Source organism: Scyliorhinus canicula, chromosome 4 (assembly GCF_902713615.1).
Source record: "Scyliorhinus canicula chromosome 4, sScyCan1.1, whole genome shotgun sequence".
Classification (NCBI taxonomy): domain Eukaryota; kingdom Metazoa; phylum Chordata; class Chondrichthyes; order Carcharhiniformes; family Scyliorhinidae; genus Scyliorhinus; species Scyliorhinus canicula.
In genome coordinates, this window is record NC_052149.1 from 225,985,148 (window position 1) to 225,992,252 (window position 7,105).

A 7,105-nucleotide genomic window follows, 5' to 3' on the forward strand; every position below is an offset into this window, starting at 1 on the left:
GGAACGCTGCACTGTCAGAGGCCGTGGTACTGAGGGAGTGCTGCACTGTCGGAGGCCCAGTGCCGAGGTGATGGAGATGACGCCTTTCGAATGTTATGATAAACCGGGGCCCCATTAGCCCTTTTAGGTAGATGTAAAATTCCTCAAAGCTGGTGAGATTTCCCGGTGTCCTGTTCAACATCCAGTCCTTAAAACATCGGCAAAACTGACCATCTGTTTGTTTATTCTTTATGAAGTCTTGCTGCACACAAACTGGTGCTGCATTCGCTGACAAAATAGTAATCGACTCGTTATAAAGTACTCTGGGATGTAAAATGGCAGGCGCTATCTAAATGAATACTTTTCCAGCTCATAAAGATTACTTACTTTACTGCCGAAACTGATAAACTTCACAAGAATCTACAAAAATCTACAAACAGATTCTGACACTAGATACAACCTCAATGATCCCTATAAAAAATTTACAGAGATGTCTCCGGCTGAGGGATGAGGGGGTGGTGGCAGGATGCCAAGGTTGTTTTTTGTTTGACATCACTGCTCATCCAGGGCGATGGGACTCCATTGCAGAACTGAATATGAGGTCAGCACAGACGGGGCATGGAATTGGTTACCCTAGTCCACCGGTAAAATGCCACGCTCCGAACTGGAGTTGAATTATTTTACCAAGTCATTCTCAAGTGCACAATATAAAGGAAACATGATAAGATGGAACACGGGAATACGATTTAGATCCATTGTACTGACGATTTATCAAACTGTCTAAATTGTGACCTCATACCATCTTGATTGAGGACGGAAGCTGTCCTTGGCAATGGATTCCAGTGAGATATTCCATTCCCAATTCATACGGGCAGGTATTTTAACCCTTCGCAGCAGCCTGTATTTTCTCAAATCGAAGTGTCGTCTTACCTTTGCAGTGGAGATATAAAATGCTGCTTTGTTGAGGACGAAACGCCCTGTCCGGTTGCTGTGGAGACTGCAGCAGCTGTCAGTAACTGTCCTGTGTGTGTGAGTGACTCTCTCTGTACTGTTCCTTGCCACTGGCCTGCTGACAGTGCAAATCCTCCCAGCTTATCTGCCCCTATAAAACATTAATTAACATTGAATTATTGCTGATGTTTGCACACTTGCTGCATCAACAATTCCAGAGAATCCAGCGCAATTCTGGAAAACAGGTAAACAGAACCCCAACCATGAGATCTGATAGGACAAATTAGTAGATAACTGGGACAAATTGGTCTTCCGCTGTCCTGCGTTCTTTCCTGATTCCACCCTATTTCACATTGCCTATTTCAGTCCTCGGGCACTATTTATTTTCACATTTTCCATTTCCAACATTCTCCCCACATTTCCCAGGATTACCTATCATCTTTCTGTGAGCCGATCAGTCCCAGGAACTGTCAATGCCATGCATTCTGCAGACAGCCAACCAATCATTCAACTAACTCGTCATCAGATAAATAACCAAGTACCTTAACTAGGGCTCAGTCTGGCAACCCCCTTAACCACTGCTGAACCAATCAACTAACTACCTTAGGTAAAGGTAAAGTGGCTATAGTCCCAGATGGCCATAGGCTGCTTTCCTCTTCGAGGGGGAGAGCTGACCGGCGGTGGTTTAACCTGAGGATCACCACACCTCAGGTGAGGGGCAAGTTTGAGAACATAGGGCCTTCATGATAACCTCAGCCAGTACGGGCAATACAAACCAGCTGTCCAGCCACGTGAGCTAAACTGGCCCCCCACAATCAAGCAACCAACCACCTTAACTAGTGCTCAATCAGGTAGCCAACCACCTTAACTCATGCTGAACAGGCAACTAGCCAACAAGCTTAACTAGTGCTCAAGCAGGTAACTAAGTACCTTAACTAGTGCTCAATCAGGTAGCCAACCACCTTAACTATGCTCAATCAAGCAACCAATCACCTTAATCACTGCTGAACCAACCAACTACCTTACCTAGTGTCAATTAACCAACTAACCACCTTAACTGGTCAATGAGCCAATCATAACCGTAACTAGTGTCAATCAAGCAACCAATCACCTTAACCACTGCTGAACAAACCAAACACCTTAACTAGTGCCAATCAAGCAGCCAACTACCTTAACCATTACTGAACCAACCAAACATCTTAACTAATGCCAATAGACCAACCACCTTAACTAGTTTCAATGAACCAACCGACAATCTTAACTAGTGTCAATCAAGCATACAACAACCTTAACTAGTGTCAATCAAGCAGACGACTACCTTAACCAGTGCTCAGTCAGACAACCAACTATTTTGGTTCAGACAATCACTAATGTTCGACCAGTGATTTTAGTCAGCTTTCAAGTCGGTAAAGAGCCGCCGCCATTAACGATTAATCTATTTAACTAGTGCTGTGTTTAACTGATCACTAACTAGATCAACACAAACCAGGAACCTGCAGCGTCGCCAGTCCGCCCCGCCCCGCTGTCAGCCTGCTGCGCGCTCCCGGCTAGCCCAGGGCGCGCGCTGAACCGCGTGCCCGCCCGCGCTCACATGACTCTCCCGGGCCCGGGTGGGGGGGAGAGGCTGCTGAGAATCAATTTTCTTTTGAAGTAAAAGAGAGGGAATGGCGGGGCGGGGGAGGGAATGGCGGGGCGGGGGAGGGATGGGGGATTGGGGGGGCGGGGGAGGGATGGGGGATTGGGGATTGGGGGGGAGGGATTGGGGATGGGGGGGGAGGGATTGGGGGATGGGGGGGGAGGGATTGGGGGGGAGGGATGGGGGGAGGGATTGGGGGATGGGGGAGGGATTGGGGGATGGGGGGGGAGGGATGGGGGATGGGGGGGAGGGATGGGGGATGGGGGATGGGGGGGAGGGATGGGGGATGGGGGGGGGGAGGGATGGGGGGGGAGTGGTGGGGGGAGGGAGGGGGGATGGGGGGGGGAGGGAGGGATGGGGGATGGGAGGGGGAGGGAGCCTTTTAAGTAACGTCCAAAGAAAATGACAGAAGAAATCTTTTGAATGTCCCGATGATTTTTCTCCAGGGTTGTACACCGCAGCGTCGTGGGGGTTAATCTTCAATTCCTGGTGCCTCCAGGCCAATCCTAGAGAGTTGGCAACCCCACCCTGTCGTGATAGCATATTTGCTGATATGTTAACTATGATCATTTAAATATATGTTTATGTAACGTGTATGTAATCACAGGAAATGGTGCAATCTCGCATCTTTGCAGTTCAAATCTGCATCGTCACCAATCGATCATCCACCATCACCTCCTTTGTCAGAAAATCTGCCCCTATTGTTGCCTTGTACTGGTTACTGAACTTTTTGTTTACATACTGGTTCATCAATGAGGTTTTCCCTACCCCTGAATCTCCCAGGATGATGACTTTCAGCAAAACCTTCTTCCTTGACGTCATCTTTTAAAGCTGAAGCGGCTGGGTAGCTGAGGGGTTGATGTCGCGGCGGCCTCCGCACCTGCCCGTGTCTCTCTCGGTTCCTAGCACGAGTAAGCTGAAGCAACAACAAGTTTCCATTCTGTTCAACCTCTCTGCCTGCCCAAAGCTTCATTAATCTGCTCGTCCTTCAGTGCCACACCCTAAGAGAGTGTTGGCAACCATGGACTTCCATTGGTTGTTGAGTGCTGTCATTATCTTCTGTAATATTGCTGACAAGGAAATGTATTGGAAGGATTTACAGACTGATCAAGCTGTTTGATCAGATAACGGACACACCATCCTAGGCCAAGGGGCCAGAGTTTCTAGCCCTGATGCACCACAAGACCTTGCAGGGTGTTTATCTAGAAATAGGCAATACAGCATAAGAACTAGGAGCAGGAGTAGGCCATCTGGCCCCTCGAGCCTGCTCCGCCATTCAATGAGATCATCGCTGATCTTTTGTGGACTCAGCTCCACTTTCCGGCCCGAACACCATAACCCTTAATCCCTTTATTCTTCAAAAAACTATCTATCTTTACCTTAAAAACATGTAATGAAGGAGCCTCAACTGCTTCACTGGGCAAGGAATTCCATAGATTCACAACCCTTTGGGTGAAGAAGTTCCTCCTAAACTCAGTCCTCAATCTACTTCCCCTTATTTTGAGGCTATGTCCCCTAGTTCTGCTGTCACCCGCCAGTGGAAACAACCTGCCCGCATCTATCCTATCTATTCCCTTCATAATTTTATATGTTTCTATAAGATCCCCCCTCATCCTTCTAAATTCCAATGAGTACAGTCCCAGTCTACTCAACCTCTCCTCATAATCCAATCCCTTCAGCTCTGGGATTAACCTAGTGAATCTCCTCTGCACACCCTCCAGCGCCAGTACGTCCTTTCTCAAGTAAGGAGACCAAAACTGAACACAATACTCCAGGTGTGGCCGCACTAACACCTTATACAATTGCAACATAACCTCCCTAGTCTTAAACTCCATCCCTCTAGCAATGAAGGACAAAATTCCATTTGCCTTCTTAATCACCTGTTGCACTTGTAAACCAACCTTCTGTGACTCATGCACTAGCACACCCAAGTCTCTCTGAACAGCGGCATGCTTTAATATTTTATTGTTTAAATAATAATCCCGTTTGCTGTTATTCCTACCAAAATGGATAACCTCACATTTGTCAACATTGTATTCCATCTGCCAGACCCTAGCCCATTCACTTAACCTATCCAAATCCCTCTGCAGACTTCCAGTATCCTCTGCACTTTTCGCTTTACCACTCATCTTAGTGTCATCTGCAAACTTGGACACATTGCCCTTGGTCCCCAACTCCAAATCATCTATGTAAATTGTGAACAATTGTGGGCCCAACACGGATCCCTGAGGGACACCACTAGCTACTGATTGCCAACCAGAGAAACACCCATTTATCCCAACTCTTTGCTTTCTATTAATTAACCAATCCTCTATCCATGCTACTACTTTGCCCTTAATGCCATGCATCTTTATCTTATGCAGCAACCTTTTGTGTGGCACCTTGTCAAAAGGCTTTCTGGAAATCCAGATATACCACATCCATCGGCTCCCCGTTATCTACTGCACTGGTAATGTCCTCAAAAAATTCCACTAAATTAGTTAGGCATGACCTGCCTTTTACGAACCCATGCTGCGTCTGCCCAATGGGACAATTTCTATCCAAATGCCTCGCTATTTCTTCCTTGATGATAGATTCCAGCATCTTCCCTATTACCGAAGTTAAGCTCACTGGCCTATAATTTCCTGCTTTCTGCCTACCTCCTTTTTTAAACAGTGGCGTCACGTTTGCTAATTTCCAATCCACCGGGACCACCCCAGAGTCTAGTGAATTTCGGTAAATTATCACTAGTGCATCTGCAATTTCCCTAGCCATCTCTTTTAGCACTCTGGGATGCATTCCATCAGGGCCAGGAGACTTGTCTACCTTTAGCCCCATTAGCTTGCCCATCACTCCCTCCTTAGTGATAACAATCCTCTCAAGGTCCTCACCTGTCATAGCCTCATTTCTATCAGTCGCTGGCATGTTATTTGTGTCTTCCACTGTGAAGACCGACCCAAAAAACCTGTTCAGTTCCTCAGCCATTTCCTCATTTCCCATTATTAAAACTCCCTTCTCATCCTCTAAAGGACCAATATTTACCTTAGACACTCTTTTTTGTCTATTTGTAAAAACTTTTACTGCCTGTTTTTATATTCTGAGCAAGTTTACTCTCATACTCTATCTTACTCTTCTTTATAGCTTTTTTAGTAGCTTTCTGTTGCCCCCTAAAGATTTCCCAGTCCTCTAATCTCCCAGCAATCTTTGCCACTTTATATGCTTTTTCCTTCAATTTGATACTCTCCCTTATTTCCTTAGATATCCACGGTCGATTTTCCCTCTTTCTTCCGTCCTTCCTTTTTGTTGGTATAAACCTTTGCTGAACACTGTGAAAAATCGCTTGGAAGGTTCTCCACTGTTCCTCAACTGTTCCACCATAAAGTCTTAGCTCCCAGTCTACCTTAGCTAGTTCTTCTCTCATCCCCTTGTAATCTCCTTTGTTTAAACACAAAACACTAGTATTTGATTTTACTTTCTCACCCTCCATCTGTATTTTAAATTCCACCATATTGTGATCGCTCCTTCCGAGAGGATCCCTAACTATGAGATCATGAATCAATCCTGTCTCATTACACAGGACAAGATCTAGGACCGCTTGTTCCCTCGTAGGTTCCATTACATACTGTTCTAGGAAACTATCGCGGATACATTCTATAAACTCCTCCTCACGGTTGCCTTGACCGACCTGGTTAAACCAATCGACATGTAGATTAAAATCCCCCATGATAACTGCTGTACCATTTCTACATGCATCAGTTATTTCTTTGTTTATTGCCTGCCCCACCATCTTGTTACTATTTGGTGGCCAATAGACTACTCCTATCAGTGACTTTTTCGCCTTACTATTCCTGATTTCCACCCAAATGGATTCAACCTTATCCTCCATAGCACCGATGTCATCCCTTACTATTGCCCGGATGTCATCCTTAAATAACAGAGCAACACCACCTCCCTTACCATCCACTCTGTCCTTCCGAATAGTTTGATACCCTCGGATATTTAACTCCCAGTCGTGACCATCCTTTAACCATGTTTCAGTAATGGCCACTAAATCATAGTCATTTACGATGATTTGTGCCACCAACTCATTTACTTTATTCCGAATACTACGAGCATTCAGGTAAAGTACACTTATGTTGGTTTTTTTACCTCTGTTTTGAATCTTAACATCTCCAGTTTTATTCCTTTTGTTGTTACTGGGCCTATTCACTGTTGTCCCCTCAGTCACTGTACCTTGTACTGTCGCCCTTATGGATTTCTGACTATGTTTTCTCTGCCTTGCACTTTTCCCCTTACTTCCTTTTGTTTCTGTCCCTGTTTTACTACCTTCCAACTTCCTGCATTGGTTCCCATCCCCCTGCCACATTAGTTTAAACCCTCCCCAACAGCTCTAGAAAACACCCCCCCTAGGACATCGGTTCCAGTCCTGCCCAAGTGCAGACCGTCCGGTTTGTACTGGTCCCACCTCCCCCAGAACCGGTCCCAATGCCCCAGGAATTTGAATCCCTCCCTCTTGCACCTTCTCTCGAGCCACGCATTCGTCCTATCTATCCTGACATT

The 7,105-nt window shown here is 46.1% G+C and overlaps 1 protein-coding gene across 4 annotated transcripts in view; it reads right to left on the reverse strand.

Moving 5' to 3' along the window:
- The window catches only part of faxdc2 (fatty acid hydroxylase domain containing 2), a 30,020-nt gene extending 27,524 nt beyond the window's left edge, over positions 1 to 2,496 (reverse strand). The window contains exons 1-2 of one of the 4 annotated variants that reach the window (XM_038796178.1): positions 2,249 to 2,436; positions 910 to 1,081 (exon numbers count right to left, since the gene is read on the reverse strand). The gene's annotated coding sequence lies outside the window, so the exon portion shown is untranslated. Of the gene's footprint in view, positions 1 to 909; positions 1,082 to 2,248 lie in introns of all 4 variants that reach the window. The other 3 variants (XM_038796175.1, XM_038796177.1, XM_038796176.1) reach the window with 3 other exon arrangements.
- Between the last annotated feature and the right edge of the window lie 4,609 nt (positions 2,497 to 7,105).